The sequence below is a fragment of the Hyperolius riggenbachi genome, chromosome 12, assembly GCF_040937935.1.
Source record: "Hyperolius riggenbachi isolate aHypRig1 chromosome 12, aHypRig1.pri, whole genome shotgun sequence".
NCBI classification, from domain to species: domain Eukaryota; kingdom Metazoa; phylum Chordata; class Amphibia; order Anura; family Hyperoliidae; genus Hyperolius; species Hyperolius riggenbachi.
The window spans coordinates 185,765,949-185,784,091 of NC_090657.1; positions in this window are offsets into that span (position 1 = coordinate 185,765,949).

Below are 18,143 nucleotides of genomic sequence, written 5' to 3' on the forward strand. Positions count from 1 at the left end.
CTGGCGGGTTATTGTCCACTCTACTTCAATCTGTATGCCTTGCACGTTAAGACCTGGGGTAACCTTAGTCAGGAGACAAATAAAGTGTCCTGTTCACGCGGGGGCTTGTCTATAGGTGAAGACCGTGGGCTAGGCTCAGAGCCGTGGCAATAGATTGGGGCATAACCTGTCAAGCCTTACACAAGCTTTTAAAATCACAAAGCGGCAAGCGCTTAGAAAAAGTCTTGTAGTGTGAATCAGCCCTCGGTGCAATTTTCAAGTTTGGGTGTAAAATTCCCCAATCTCACTGAGGGCTCAAACACACAAGCGTTTTTATGAGAGCTTTTAGTCCTTCAGAGCTTTCTGAGAGCTTTTTAAAAAATGTTCCCATTGCCTTACAGTAAAATCACTGTAAAATCGCAATTGCTGTAAAATTGATTTTACTGTGATTGTAATGTACCAGTAAGCGTTTGTTAAAAAGCTCCCAGAAAGCTCTGAGGGCCAAAAAGCACTCAGAAAAAAAGCTTACAGTGTGTCTGAGCCCTAAATGTGGCCACATGCCATATCATTTTTTTTACATTCCTTTTTAATTGAAAAATTACAATCACATTTTCTGATTGATTGCAACATTTCAAAAATCTTATAAATATGTCACATGGAAAATTTCAATCGATTCCATCCTCACATGATTGATGCCAAGGACCCTACAGCTCACTAACTTGGTCACACAGACACACATTGACTGTCTGTGTGTCAGAGTTAGTAAAAGTGGCCGGAGCCAAAAGCAACCTAATACATACCAAAGCAATGCTGTGTCCATAGCTAGTGTTTGATATTTAAGAATTATTTTCCTGCATATGTATAGACCCACTGTCTTACATATTCTTTGTGCATCAAAACATCTAATTTTATCAAACTGGAGAACCACTGACACCCCCTCTCTGAAACAATTCAAATCCCTCCTACAACAGAACCTATTTCTTGAAAAAACTCTACTAGCCAGATTACACCCAGACGTCAACATGGACCTACCGTATATACTCGCAAGCAAGCCGAATTTTTGACCCCCCAAAAGTGGGCCAAAAGTTGGGGGGTCGGCTTGCTTGCGAGTCATGGGTGGGTGGATAGGTGCTGTCCCTCCCCGCTCCCCCCGCGGCCACCGCTGCTATTACCTTAGGCGGCGCCGCTGCCTCTATCCCCGTCCTCCTCCGGTAAGGACGCAGGAAACCATAGAGAGCGGTTCCCATAGTAACGGCATCGCGCTACAGGAAGCCGCTCTCTATGGTTTCCTCGTCATCACAGCAGCGAGAGGCGCGCTGCTGTGAATGAGTTACCGCCCGGAGGAGGACGGGGATAGAGGAAGCGGCGCCGCCTAAGGTAATAGCGGCGGCGGCCGCGGGGGGAGCGGGGAGGGACAGCACCTACCCACCCACCCACCCATACTGGGGCACTATGCTAGCTATATGGGGCACTATGCTAGCTATATGGGGCACTATACTAGCTATAATGGGGCACTATACTAGCTATAATGGGGCACTATACTAGCTATAATGGGGCACTATACTAGCTATACTGGGGGTACTATACTAGCTATAATGGGGCACTATACTAGCTATACTGGGGGCACTATACTAGCTATACTGGGGGCACTATACTAGCTATAATGGGGCACTATACTAGCTATAATGGGGCACTATACTGAGCACTATACTAGCTATACTGGGGGCACTATACTAGCTATACTGGGGGCACTATACTAGCTATACTGGGGGCACTATACTAGCTATACTGGGGGCACTATACTAGCTATAATGGGGCACTATACTGAGCACTATACTAGCTAAACTGGGGCACTTCACTAGCTATACTGAGCACTATACTAGCTATACTGAGCACTATACTAGCTATACTGAGCACTATACTGCGCACTATACTAGCTATACTGAGCACTATACTAGCTATACTGGGGCATTTTACTAGCTATACTGAGCACTACCTACCTATACTGAGCACTATACTAGCTAAACTGGGGCACTTCACTAGCTATAATGAGCACTATACTAGCTATACTGAGCACTATACTGAGCACTATACTAGCTATACTGAGCACTATACTAGCTATACTGGGGCATTTTACTAGCTATACTGAGCACTACCTACCTATACTGAGCACTATACTAGCTAAACTGGGGCACTTCACTAGCTATAATGAGCACTATACTAGCTATACTGAGCACTATACTAGCTATAATGAGCACTATACTAGCTATACTGAGCACTATACTAGCTATACTGAGCACTATACTAGCTATACTGGGGCATTTTACTTGCTATACTGAGCACTACCTACCTATACTGGGCACTATACTAGCTATACTGGGACATACTGGGGGGATCACGCGGCCAGCGTTTCCTACCCCCGGCTTACATGAGGGTCAATCATTTTTTCCAGTTTTTTGGGGTAAAAGTGGGGGGGTCGGCTTACATGCGGGTCGGCTTGCTTGCGAGTATATACGGTATATGGTTTTGATTGGTCAATAATTAGACCCCCTGACTAAAACAACTTTGTAGAACCAAACCCTAGTGTTTTTATTTTATTAATTGTTCTTTAAAACCACACTAGGCCATTAGCTTTGTCTAAGTAATGAGAGTGACTATACCAACATTTATAACATCAAAATAATTGATCCAGACTGGCAAGAACCTCTAACTCTCCGTTTTGGACTGATCAGAACATACTATTGTTTCTTTGTTTGTTATAAAACCTTTACTATGTTAATGGTTGCTTTGTTGAACGACTCATAGCTTATTACTTGTTATGATATACTGTTTATATTGTATTCTATTACAGCTCAATACACTGCAATAATTCAGCAATTTCTATGATTACCATGCTAAACGTTTTTCTGATGCTCTTGTTAATTTTGTATGTTAACAAATTTTCAATAAAGATAAAGTTTAAAAAAGTTATTTTCCCCAGAGTTCCCCTTTAACATGTACTTGATATGGTACAGTGGCCTGTATATATACTTACCTGGAGCTTCTTCCAACCCCATGGGCAGCGTGGTTTCCCTTGCCATCCTGACGCTACAACTCATGGCAATCCAGTCAGTCACCGCCAGTCGTTGGCTTCTGCACAGGTGGAGAACGCTCCAGGGCACAGAAGCGTGAAGAGGGGTGCATGCGCGGCCGAGCGCGCATGCGCAGGAGCCCACGACGACCCGGATTATTGGGAGTTATTGTGGGAGAATGGAGTGACCAAAAAGGATGGCGACAAAAGCCACAGTGCTCATGGAGCTGGAGGATACCCCAGGTAAGTATAAATACAGGCTAGTCAACTATCTTGAATACACTTTAAAGGGATACTGTAGGGGAAGTTGAACTTACCCGGGGCTTCTAATGGTCCCCCGCAGACATCCTGTGCCCGCGCAACCACTCACTGATGCTCCGGCCCCGCCTCCGGTTCACTTCTGGAATTTAAGACTTTAAAGTCTGAAAACCACTGCACCTGCGTTGCCGTGTCCTTGCTCCCGCTGATGTCACCAGGAGCATACTGCGCAGGCCCAGACCATACTGTGCCTGCGCAGTACACTCCTGGTGCCATCAGCGGGAGTGAGGACATGGCAACGCAGGCGCAGTGCTTTTCAGACTTTAAAGTGTAAAATTCCAGAAGTGAACCGGAGGCGGGGCCGGAGCATCAGTGAGTGGTTGCGCGGGCACAGGATGTCTGCGGGGGACCATTAGAAGCCCCGGGTAAGTTCAACTCATTTTCCCCCGACCCCCCTACAGTATTCCTTTAAGTCATCTGTAGACACAGAGATAGACCAGAAATTCCTGGACATTAAATATAAATCATGGCAGAACTCAGCAGAACTCACACTGCAGAGAGGAGAGTAAAATTCTATAACAGCAATAGGCCGCTTGCCACAGACACAACCTTTAGCTGCGGCCAAGATACACGTTATGTATCAGCGCGGGGTCCGCCGGGAGCCGCCTGCAATATTTCCCGACATCACTGGCAGCGTACACAGCGCCGAGATCCGCCAGAAACACGGAAGACGCTGAAAACTTCCACTTTCTCGGTTTAACAACAGTTCATTTCCCGAAAGGTCAGAAGTGGCAGCGCAGCAGAAAACTCACATCTCCGAAGAAAAATTAAAAAAATATATATAATAAAAACTACTGTTGCTGTCGACATGCTGATAAAAGTCATATTAAAAAAAATGAATATGACTTAAAAACTGGCTCTTGGCTTAATTAAAGCCCTTGTTCAGTCACATTTTTATTATTGTATTTCATGGCGCTGTAATTATAGCCAAAAAGTTCATCCAAAATAGTGTTATTTCTTTCTGCCATAAAATCTGCCCTTTGTTTAAGTCCCCCTCGCCTTGGGGTTGTTCCACAAAATATATCTCATGAATTGCCTCTCGGTATAAGCCAATCATGCCAATCATTGCTCCTAATTTATCTTATCATGTTTATTCAACCCCCCCCCCTCCCCCACACCTTATCAGTATTATCCTGTGACTTAAAGCGGTATAGTCACCATAAAAATCAAAATTTCAACAGCAACTGGTCTGAGTGTATTAAGTGATAAAGATGCTAATCCTGCATTCAAAACTTTCAAAACTTTTTCTGCTGTTATGATTTGGAGTTATCACATACTTAAGGAACACTGGCCCTTTAGTAGTTGTGCCAAAGAATTGCATGCTGGGGGTTCTTTTTATCTAAAATCTATTCCTCCTCTTCTTTATTTCCCTGCCAGCTTCTTATCTGAAACCTAATCCCCTACTCACTTGTGTTTACAAGCAAGGCTGAGGCGACTCAGCGATTGGAGGAGACAAGAAAAAAAGTAAAGGGTAGAAATGACATCACGAGTTAGCCTTAACTGTGGGCAAAAGACATGGCCCCCACCAGGAACAGAATCCTCGTCATTTACTATATAACATTCACTGAAATCAAAACGTGGACAGTATAATACATGTGTTATGTAAGTAGGTCAAGTATTTATCTACTTATATATGTGTTTTTTTCCCTGGCATAGTATGGCTGATCCTACTGCTTTAAAGAGGAACTGTAACCCAGGATTGAATTTTATCCCAATCAGGAGCTGATACCCCTTTCCCATGATAAATCTTGACTAGATGATAGGGGGGCGGGTCTGTGTGGCTGCTCTTGTGATGAAACCCCTCCCACAGAGTGATGTCAGGACCTAGATCCTGACAGTTTTGATGTTGCATTGTGGTAAATAATGGCTGTTTCCAACTGCCAAACAATCAGTATCTCCCTCTATGCATATGAATATCTATAAAAAACAACAACAACCTTTTAGGCTATCACATTGTTAGTGGGTGTGGTTATAGATAATGGCAGCTGGTGCTGTCCATTTTTTTCATGTCTGCCTGTAGTAAAGATGATGACCAGTCCAGCAGGCTGTTTGTGGATCAAACTATATGAACAAATTACAGTGCGTATCATTTCTTGATCTCGCTTCTATTTTTTAACTTCTCACTTTGCAATATATTGACTTTTTTCGCCTCATTTTGTCATTTTGCTAATTCCTCTTTAACTCTCCTTATCTGTATAATCTCATGTTTTATCTCTTCTTGTTTGTATTTTCTTATGATTTTCTTATAATTTTTTTAAGATTTACCTCTTCTACAGCCCCAACTCACGTAGGTCCAATAAAACTGCCTTTTGTATTGGCAATTCTACCACTATCAATGCCAGGGGAGGAGCTTGTGTAATGCTGGGAACACACCATGTCATTTCCTGTCCTATCGACGGGTAATCTAATGGGAAGTTGTATCATTGATCACAACCAGATCGGACAAGGTTGGAAATAATCGTCTAATTCCCGTTGATCGGACGGAAGTTGCAACGTGTGTTCCCAGCATTACACTATTACCGCGATCGGTGTTACATAGATAATGTGCGGCGTAGTCCATTTAGTGTCAGCACGGGCAATTTCAGCACAGGGCTTGCGCTGATTTCTGAAGGACAAAATTAACTTTTTTTTCTTACCTAATTTGTGTATTGGCTGGCTAGCCGAGTGTGAATCAGCCCTAAGGCCAGAAACATACTACAGAGCGCTTTTTGGATCTTTTTCGTTTTTTTTACCATTGACCCATTGACTTGCATTAAAATTACAGTAAAATCGCAATCGCTGCTATTTTGCTGCCATGTTACAGCAATTTCAATGCATGTCAATGGGAACGTTTTTTTTTTGTTTGTTTTTTTTAACCATTTCAGCCTGCGGGAATTTTTCACCTTATGCATCAGAGCAATTTTCACCTCCCATTCATTCGCTAATAACTTTATCACTACTTATCACAATTTATTGATCTATATTTTGTTTTTCTCCGCCACTAATTAGGCTTTCTTTGGGTGGTACATTTTGCTAAGAATTATTTTTTTTATAAATGCATTTTAACAGAATTAATAAGAAAAAAATGGAAAAAAATTATTTCTCAGTTTTCGGCCATTATAGCTTTAAAATAATATGCTACCAAAATTAAAACCTATGTATTTTATTTGCCCGTTTGTCTCGGTTATGACACCATTTAAATGTTGTCCCTATCACAATGTATGGCGCCAATATTTTATTTGGAAATAAAGGTGCATTTTTTCCATTTTGCGTCCATCACTATTTACAAGCTTATAATTTAAAAAATGTTCATAGTATACCCCCTTCAAATGCATATTTAAAAAATTCAGTCCCTTAAGTAACTATTTATATTTTTTTTTTTTATTGTCATTTTTTTTTTCCATTAAAAAATTTATTTGCGTAATATTTTGGTGTGGGAAATAAACAGTTAATTTTTAATGTTATTATATGTGTAAATTGTAATGTAAAAAATATGTAGATGTAGTTTTACTATTTGGCCACAAGATGGCCACCTTAAGTTTTTTGAGTATTTTTTCCTCCTTGTGCTTCTCACTAACCGGAAGCACAAGGGGGATGCGGGAAATTTTACGTGCAGAAAGACTGAAGCCTCTTGTAAGAGCGCTGTGGTTTTTCTGCTAGGGACACGGATCGGTGTTTGGGAACCATATTTCCGTTCACTGATCCCAGGGCTACGGGGGGGCAGCACGGGGGCACGGAGGCGCGCCCGCAGCAGAGCAGCCGCCCGGAGGTGAGCTTCACGTCCGGGTGGCAGAAATGGTTAAACAATCCAAAAAGCTCTCTGCAGTGTGCCTCCAGCCCAGTTCTGGGTACACCAGATGCTATTTCACGTCCGATCAACGGGAATCAGACAATTATTCTGTCATGTCTGATCTCCCATTTGATAACAGGATACATTTTTCGAAGTTATCACAGGAAAATTGATCCCATTATTGATCGGAGCAGTTTAGACATGTACATGCGATGCAACTTCCTGTCAGATTATCTGTCGACTTGACAGGAAATTGCATTGTGTGTACCCAGTATAAAGCTGGGTACATACAGTACAGATTCCCAGCAGATCAATGCATTGATCCAATAACTTTCGACTGGTTCGATCAGATTCAGATCCATAACGAGATTCTGGGTAGTTACAGTGGACAACCTTGTTAATCGTCATGATTTTCCTGTATACATTTTTGATTGTTACGATAAAAGATGTCAGTTAAATATATCATATAGGAGACACACAGTGATATTTGAGAAGTGAAATGACGTTTATGGGATTTGTGTAATAAGTGTTTAAACAAAATTAGGCAGGTGCATACATTTGGGCACCAAAAAAAAGAAATGTAATCAATATTTAGTAGATCCTCCTTTTGCAAAAATTACAGCCTTTAAACGCTCCCTGTAGGTTCCAATGAGAGTCTGGATTCTGGTTGAAGGTATTTTGGACCATTCCTCTTTACAAATCATATCTAGTTCATTCAGGTTTGATGGCTTCCAAGCATGGACAGTTCTCTTTAACTCACACCACAGATTTTCAATTCTATTCAGGTCTGGGGACTGAGATGGCCATTCCAGAACATTGTACTTGTTCCTCTGCATGAATGCCTTTGTGGATTTTGAGCAGTGTTTGGGGTCGTTGCCTTGTTGAAAGATCCAGCCCCGGCGCAGCTTTAGCTTTGTCACTGATTCCTGGACGTTGGTCTCCATAATCTGCTGATACTGAGTGGAATCTTTGACAAGATTCCCAGTCCCTGCACTGGCCACACAGCCCCACAGCATGATGGAACCACCACCATATTTTACTGTAGGTAGCAGGTGTTTTTCTTGGAATGCTGTGTTCTTTTTCCTCCATGCATAACACCCCTTGTTATGCCCAAATAACTTTTTCTAAAATGAAGCTTCCTTGTCCAAATGTGCTTTAGCATACCTCAAGTGGCTCTGTTTGTGCTGTGGGCAGAGAAAAGGCTTACTCTGCATCAGTCTCGCATACAGCATCTCCTTGTGTAAAGTGCGCCGAATGGTTAAACGATGCACAGTGACTCCATCTGCACCAAGATGATGTTGTAGTTCTTTGGTGCTGTACTGTGGGTTGACTCTGACAGTTCTCACCATTCGTCACTCGTGTCTATCCCAGATTTTTCTTGTTCTGCCACTTTAAGCTTTAAAGGAATTCAATGGGGGGTTCGGGGAAAAATGACTTGAACTTACCCGGGGCTTCTAATGGTTCCCCGCAGACATCCTGTGCCCGCGCAGCCACTCACCGATGCTCCGGCCTGCCTGGAATTTCAGACTTTAAAGTCTGAAAACCACTGTGCCTGCGTTGCTGTGTCCTCACTCCCGCTGATGTCACCAGGAGCATACTGCACAAGCACAGAGCACACTAGGCCTGTGCAGTACGCTCCTGGTGACATCAGCGGGAGCGAGGACATGGCAATGCAGGAGCAGTGGTTTTCACACTTTAAAGTCTGAAATTACAGAAGTGAAGCGGAGGCGGGGCCAGAGCATCGGTGAGTGGCTGGGCGGGCACAGGATGTCTGAGGGGGACCATTAGAAGCCCGGGTAAGTTCAACTCATTTTCCCCGACCCCCCTACAGTATTCCTGTAACTTGAACCAGCCTGTGGTCTTCCATTTCCTCAATATGTTCCTAACTGTGGAAACAGACAGCTGAAATCTCTGAGACAGCTTTCTGTATCATTACCCTAAACCATGATGGTGAACAATCTTTGTCTTCAGGTCATTTGAGAGTTGTTTTGAGACCCCCATGTTGCTACCCTTTGGAGAAAATTAAAAGGGGAGGGAAACTTACAATTCACCTCCTTAAATACTATTTCTCATAATTGGATTCACCTGTTTATGTAGGTCAGGGGTCACTGAGCTTACCAAGCCAATTTGAGCTCCAATAATTAGTTCTAAAGGTTTTGGAATAAATAAAATGACAATTATTGCACACTTTCTGTAAATCCAATAAACTTCATTTCACGTCTCAAAAATCTCTGTGTGTGTCTCCACATGATATATTTAACTGACATTTTTTCATTGTACCAACCATCGATTTATACAGGAATATCATGACAATAAACAAGGTTGCTCAAACTTTCGCATCCCACTGTAACACTAAATTAATCGCATTATAGATCGGGAACAAATTGGAAAATTGTACCATGTGTACTATAGACAAGTAGGTTCAGGAATAGTTTTTATCCCCTGGCTATAATTATGTTAAATGTTGCTAAGTGGTAAATTTGATGTGGCGTATTATATTATTTTTATTCTTTTTTGTTCATTTTATATTGGAAATTGGCACTAAAAATGTTATTGTACAATGTTCATTGTACAATGACAATAAAGATTCTGATTCTGACTCTAGTATAGCTATGCATGCGTTACCCTGGTAACATAGCCGGGACAAGGTCCTCCAGCACCCAAGGCTGAGACACCAAAGTGCGCCCCTCCATCCCTGCCACCCCAGCCGTCACACACTGATTGCTATTAGACTAAGAGGCGCCACAGGGCCCACAACCTCCCTAACACCTTAGTATCTAGTTATCTGGCTTCCAGTCTCTGCCATGTATCCCCTTTTCCTATTTCTTTCTGCTTCAAACACAATTAGGAATGACAGCTGAATGAATTTTGCGCCCCCTCCTACACTGCGCCCTGAGGCTGGAGCCTCTCCAGCCTATGCCTCGGCCCGGCCCTGCCTGGTAATGTGGGTTGCAGTAATAGAGTATTCATTTCAGTAATCTGATTGGATTGGTTACGAGAATTTTTTTTATTTCCTTTTTTTTTAATCGAATCTATTCAACAAATATAAATCAAAATGTGTTGACACATACATAATTCCCGACCCATTAAAAGAGAAACCGTAACCAAGGATTGTACGTCATCCCAATCAGTAGCTGATACCCCCTTTCCCATAAGAAATATTTTCCTTTTTCTCAAATGGATCATTAGGGTTTAATGGCTGAAATTGTGGTGAACAGTGAATAGTGTGATGTCAGGACCATGGTGCTGACATCACACTGTGGGAGCCTTGTTGCATTGTGGGAAATAACAGTTTCCAACTGCCAAAAAGCAAGCATCGTCTCTTTCCACAGACATCACCTGCCGGCAGTAAAAATGTCACCATGTGATGAATATCAGGGAGAGGAAAGATTGTACAATGGGCAAACACTGACTAAATCATTTATACATAATTATTGTAAAAATGAAGCACTTTTGTTCATTACGTTATTTTTACTGGAGTTCCTGTTTAACCCTCTGGGCGATATAATTACATCGCCCAGGAGGGGGCGCAGTACTTTTTTTAAAATTTCTTATTTTTTATATCATGTAGCGAGCCCTGGGCTCGCTACATGATAGCTGCTGCGCAGCGGCATCCCCCGACCCACTACGATCGCCTTCGGCGATCAGAGTAAGCAGGAAATCCCGTTCAGAACTTCCCTGGTTGCCATGGCGACGGGGCGGCATGACATCACCGACGTCATGGACGTCGTGACGTCAGAGGGAGTCCCGATCCACCCCTCAGCGCTGCCTGGCACTGATTGGCCAGGCTGAGCAAGGGGTCGGGGAGGGGGGGGGCTGCGCGGCACGGCGGGTAGCGGCGGATCGGCGGCGATCGGAAGTTACACGCAGCTAGCAAAGTGCTAGCTGCGTGTAACAAAAAAAAAATTACGCAAATCGGCCCACCAGGGCCTGAGAACTCGTCCTGCGCGACATACCCCAAGCTCAGCTCGGGATTATCGCCCAGGAGGTTAAAGGAAATCTGTAATGAATAAAACAGCCCCTGGGGATACTTATCCCATGAGGGGTAAGCCTCTGGATCCTAATGAGGCTTCCCTCTGTCCTCTTCATACTCCTGGATCAAGTGCAGAAAGCCCCCGAACTCCATGTGCAACAATATTTACCTTTTGGGCTCCAGCGCAGTCGCAGTAGAAGCTTTATGATCGAGCTCCAGTGGAAATGGCCAAGCCCCATCCGGTGTGCTCTACTGCATAAACGCAGGCGACTCACGCTCGCCCAGTAGAGTGATCTCGATGGCGCTCGGCTATTTCCATGGAAAGCCGCGACTGCACCTGTGTTGGAGCCCTGAAAGTAAATATTGCCACAAGCTGCTGTGTCTGTGCAGTGCTTGTTGGTGGATTTTCAGGGGAGCCAGTGCAGGATCCCCAAGGCTACAGAGGATGGGGGAAGCCTCATTAGGATCCTGAGGCTTCCTCCTCCCGGGGTAAGTACCACATAGGGGCTGTTTTGTTTGTTACAGGTTTACTTTAAAACCATCTAAAAATCCCTGTGCAGCCCTCCATACAAGTGCTTACTATACCAAAGTCCTGTTGCTACTGACCGGCATACATTTAAAATGACCGTGCTCTAATTTTGGTGCCGGGTGAAGCTCACAGATGGCTCACCCTGCGCCTGCTGAAAGTCTAGGGTGGCGCTAATGCTTTTCGCCCTCTGAGTTGGCTACCGACTAATACCGCACGAATTGCCTCTTTTTTTTCTAACTTGATCTCCGCTAATCGTGGTGTCCCAATTAGTCACTGAGCGCCACCATACCCGTAATTCTTATTACAGCCATTGCAGCGCCCAGATCATTGGTACAACTCTGCACCGAAATGAGATGTCTCGAAAAAAACGTATGTCAAAAGAGGAGACTGAAAAAATATGAGAAGTCCTCCAAACACACAAAGTGAACTCCAGGAAGTAAAAGAAATTTAATAAGATGGGCAGCATGACTGGATGAAACAAAATGTTCAAAAGCCAAAAATGTCTCCAAGAAGTGAATATCCACCAACTTATAAACGTTGCCGTTATATTGCAGTTGGGTCTGGTTGTGCTAATCTTGATCATTCATACTGTACGTACGTAACCAGGACCACCCAAACACAGTGGCAACAATATTGACAGCTGATCAATATTACAAATATCCTGGTGCAATGTTTACAAGGATAATCCTGATATAATATTCTGACATGATGAATTAAAGGGAATCTGAAGTGAAAATAAGTATAGCTAAGAAATAGAACAATATGAGTCTCAAGTGTTTCCTGTACAAGAAGAGTTAAGAAACTTCACTTGATATCTATGCAAAAGATCTTCTCTGAGCTCTTAGACTAAACTGGTTGGCAAAAGTGCTGTTTTCTGAAGCACTTATCTCAACCTGTCTATCACTGTTTTCTGTTAAGGATCATTAACTCTGCTCTGTTTCATCATTTAAAATACAGATTGTAATTTGTAAACTGCAAATATTAGAGAATGATGCAATGTTGTAAAAAAAAAAAAAATATGAGACTCTTTTCTTTGCTACTAATGTTCCATTCCTTACCTCTACTACACAGACAATTCATTATATCATAAGTTTGTTTTTACTTCAGTGTCACTTTGAGATGTCAAATATTTGATACACTATCTTATGAATTTGCTGATCTGTATACGTTTTTTAATTAATTCATTTATTTACATGCACATTGATCATCTTCAATTTTTATGTACATATTTTCATACATATATTTTTACACACATGTACAATTCATGATCATGACCGTTTCTGACAACGGAAATCCAGTAGTTTCTAGCAATTCATTTTGTTTTTCACATAGACATTCATCTATATACTGTACTTATCCCTAAAAGCCTAAAACTCATAAGGCATAGACTAATTGCTTTTCACACTCTGCCAATATAATACATTGACATAAATTTACATACTCCTAATTCTACATCAGGCTTTCTCAACCAGGAATCCTAGAGTTCCTTGAGTACTCTGCAGGGGTTCCTTGGCATTTTCCCCCATCGTAGAGGAAGTATAATAGAGCACAGTATAATAGGGGGTACTGAAGCACTAAATTGGGAGTCAGAATAATAAAATGCACTAAAATAAGGAGACCGTCTAATGAGGGCCAGTGTATATGGGGGGTAGTGAAGTAAACAGCCTCACCTACTTTTAAAGACCGTGCCTCAAGCAAAATGCAGTAAATGCAGGGGTTCCTCAAGATCCAGACATTGTTTGCGGGGGTTCCTTGAGATCCCAAAAATATTTGCAGTGTTCCTCCGGGGCAAAAAGGTTGAGAGAGGCTGTTCTACATAATTAAACCTAAATACTAAATGATGTTTGATGATTTTATGTAATTTATATATGGTAATTGTATGATAGCATCCTCTGCCTATGTACTTCTGCGCAACGGTATTTTATGATGAGTTCTTAGCTAAATTGTTTTATGCCTATCAGTTGCTTCCTTATTGCCTGAAGAAGCACGTCCGAACTGCGAAACACGTCGCAGAGTTTAGCAGAGTGTATTCCAATAAAGGTTGTATTGTTTTTTTCTCAAACAGACCAATTGGTCTCTTGTTTTGGGACGTAAGTCCACACTTCCTCCTAATTTTTGTCCGTTTTGGCACGTCTGTTTTTATCCTATTTCTGCAATACTGCAAATAGGTCAAATGGAGACAAGCAGGACTGTTCATGTGTAGACAACTTCCACATCCAATCACAATCTTTAAAGCGGGATTGGCAGCCATAAAATCAAATTCCATTTACCCACTGCTCTGTGTTTATTATGAATTCTGCAACCTGACCCTGCATTGCAAGCATTACAATATTAACAGAAATGTTTCTGCTGTAATAAATCTTATCTCAGTCAACCTCGCTCTATTTGGTACATTGCCGAGGAGAAGGACACTTGTTGTCTCCCTTCCCACATTCCTGCTGCTCACTGATTGGCTGAGGGCACTTCAGTGTGAAGCTGCTGAAATAAGATCTATGCTGTGCTCACATGTGTTTACAAAGCAAACTAGACATGACAGTGCAGTTTCTAGAAGAAAAAAGAGTAAGGGAGGAAATGCCATGAAGATTGGCTTTAGCCAGAGGCAGGAAAAAATGTAAAATGCCTGTTCTCTTTATTTACTATATAAAAGTCACTGAAATCAAAATGTGTACAGTACAATACAAATGTTATGTAAGTAGAACAAGTATTTATCTACTTATATATGTGTTGCTTTGTTTCCCTGGGATAGAATGGCTGTTCCTGCTGCTTTCATCACAGTTAATATGGGGAAGAAGCTGATGTCGGACAAGGAATGACAGAGCTGCCCTACAATGCAAGGCCTGGGGTACAACTTTCACCATTGGAACGTGTCACTATGTTTTCAGATCGAAAGCTGTGCCTGAGTTTTATTTCAGCTCCATTCTCCCCTCCATTCTTCCTCTTAATTTTTGAAGCATCTACTTTTGACAGATATTCAATTTTAAATGGATTGGAGGAGTAGATCGCGAGCATCAGCAGCTGCGTCTGAATTTTAAGCAGCCTCGCCTTTCACATCACAGAATGCCTCTGCACACATTTTATAGAAGTGAGTGTCGATCTTCATTTGACGCGTCCCTTCTCCGTACGTCCTGTGACAATCACACAAACTGTAATCTGCCCGGCTTCTGCAGAATGCCGTGACGGCTACGCCAAGGGAGTGTCAACCATCTGAGAACCAGATCTTGATTTAATCCTGTGATTTATGCCCCAAATATCACAGTCACCAGTTCAGCAGCTCATTTCGAGTTCAACCGGTTATTTTCTGCTGCTTTTATCACTTGTCATTCGCTTACAACAGCTTTGTATTGAGAGTGGTAGACAATTGAACAGAGGCGTCAATTGTATGATAAAATACACTAAAAAACTGTTTAATAAGGGAGGTAGTGGTGGTTTTTCAGACAAAAAAAAAGTTTTATTTGACTACTTCACTATGCAACGCGTTTCACAGGTGTGATCTGCTTCATCAGGCAAATCAGGAAGCTACTGGAGCGAGTGTGGTAAAGCCACCTGTCTACAGATACATAGAACGACTCTTAAAGAGGTACTGTAGTGAAAATAAAATATTGAATACAATTGCTTAATTTTTACAATATTAATTTATAGATTATTTAGTCAGTGATTGCCCTTTGTATAAGCTTTCCTCTCCCTGATTTACATTCTAAAATGTATCACAGGTGGTGACACCTTTAGTTCTGCCAGGTGATATGTGCGGAATGTTCATTTAATGAGAGTTCTATGCACACAGGGAGATATGGCTTGCTTGGCAGTTGAAAAAAGCCGTTATTTCCCACAATGCAATAAGGTTCACAGATGGCAAACTGTCAGGACCTTGGTCATGACACCACAGTGTGGGAGAAGTTTCACCACCATATCAGCCACACAGACCCCCCTGATGATCTATTTGAGAAAAGGTAAAGATTTCTCATGAGAAAGGGGGTATCAGCTACTGGTTGGGATGAAGTTCAATCCTGGGTTAAAGTTCCTCTTTAAGCCTCAAACCCACAAACAAGGAATGTCGTCAGAACTGGATCCCATGAGCGACAATGCAGGACTGTACAAATGTGTCACAAACCTGAAGGCTAGTGACGGTTCTCTTACTATATAGCGCACAAGGAGGGTCAAAGAGAGCATGGGCCGAGTGAGGAGCACAATGCCCTTGTTGATGTGGATTGCTGACTTATGCACTGAGGCTATCAGGGACCATTGTACAGATCCTGGATTCTGGGCAGAGGTGGTCATTATTGTCTGCCTTGACCAAGTTTGATCTAGAATGTGTACAAGGCTTTAGGTCCTCAGCCAATGTATCTTTGCAGAGATGGGAACTTATACAGATGTCTCACTCACATCTTCTCTGATACATACAAAAAATGGTTTGGTAACTGAACTCTCCAGCTTCTGCCAAACAGACGTCCCTTAAGGGAGGTCCAACCTTATTAACTTCTGTTGCTTTCCTCCTACTCATTCTAAGGGTCCTTTTAAAACTCCCAATCTCCACACTGTCTCCTCTCACTGTAATTATCTTTCACGTAACGTAAACCAATTGACTTAACTTCTGACACACAAGCAGCCTTTTCTAACGCAAGGTTGTGCCGGGACATCCTGGCCCTTCGGTAATCGTTAAAGCAAAGTTGATTTATGAAAACGGAAACCTAATGAACCTGACACAGCCTTTGTCTGCCCGCCTTGGCTGCTGAAACTAGATACACAATTATGCTGAACAGCACGGTGCATGCGAGTACAGAGGAATCAATGGAACCGATGAGAGGAAATAAAACAGAAAAGAAGATGCATTTGACTCCATCGGGCCATTGTAAAACAGCAAAGAAGGTTTTGAATGCCAGTGAATACAAATCAATGAAGTCTTTGATTGAGGAACTAGAAGCTCAAGCAGCTACGAGGAGCCGCATGGTGGCCAACAGGTAAAGGTTGGGGCGGAATCCTCCCTCGACCACATGTTACGAGGGATCACGCTGGCGGTTTCTGCAAACATTGCTGGAATCGGCCGCACGCCGACATGGTTTATCGCCTTTGGTAAACGAGCTGTTTGTCAAATTAGGGTTGGGGGGAAAAGCGGCGAATCGGGGCCGAGATGTGTTCCGGGGTCCCGCCTGACCTTTCCGGGGAGATTTGTGAACGCTTTTATAATAGAAGAGGCCGCGCGGCGCAGCAATGCTTCAGCCTTAACGCCTTTTCCATTGGGGAGAAATTTAGTGGCAGCCATAACACTGACAAAACCAGAGGCCTATTTTTCACTTTTAGTAGGGGCATTCAGGCAAAGCACTGAATTACAATTTTATCTTGTTTTTCCACTTAGCCTGGGGAAAGCTGATGTTACAGGTTTAAAGGAGAATCCCACTTTACTCAAAGTGGAACTTTACTTAATGTAACTAAATGATATATTTTACAATATTAACCACTTCCGGGTTTCGGGTGGTTTAGCTGATCTGTGCTGCAGGGGCTCTTCAGCCCGCAGCACAGATCAGATAGCAGCCAGGGCGATCAGACTTTCCCTCTTTTTTCCCCACTAGGGGGATGTCCTGCTGGGGGGGTCTGATCGCCGCCGGCTGTTTGCGCTTGCGGGGGGGGCTTTTAAAGCCCCCCTCCGCAGCGCTTTCTGTCCTCCTTCCCCTTCTCCCCCTCTCCCTCCCCCTGTGAGTGGCGCAGGACGGAAATCCGTCCTGCGCCGCCTCAGATAGGCTTCAGCCTATCAGATGCCAGTGATCCCCGGCCAATCAGAGGCAGGGGATCGCCAATCTCCTTTACGGCGCTGCTGCGCAGCAGCGGCGTATGTATGTAAACAGCGGGGAAGATCTTCCCCGTGTTTACATTTACCCTCATACGAGCGTCAGTTTCCATGGAAACCACTTCAGGATTCAGGGGCGTACTTATGCGTACGCAGAATCCTGAAGTGGTTAATGTATATCAGTGTTTGTAAAGTTTTTCCCCTTCCTGATTTACATTCTTAGGTTTATCGCAGCCTCTTTACTGCTGGTAGGTGCATCATTGCTGATGTTTGTTTGTGGTGTGTTCCAAAGTGAGAAGAAATAAAAACCTTGGCCCATATGCAATTCACTTTTTCTCTTGAGTTTTCTCCTTGGTGATATGTTCTCATCTTGTCCATAAATTAACTTTTAGACCACTAGCAAGCACGGAAATACTCAAATTAATTTTGACAGTAAATCTTCATCTACTTTTTGTCACTTTTTCATTCAATTGCAAAGTGCTTTTAAAAGACAAAAAAGTATCTCTTTGGAGAAAACTCTATATGGGCCCATATGCAATTGAATTTTTCTTCTAAGTTTTCTCCTTGGTGATATTTTCACACTATGGGCTTGATTCACTAAACCGTGATAACTCAAGTATCACACCTTATCAAAGATATCACACCTTATCAAAGTTAACACACCTTATCAGAGTAGTATAGCGAGCGCTACGAACCCGCAGGGGCTCAGGGCAGGATGAGTGCCAT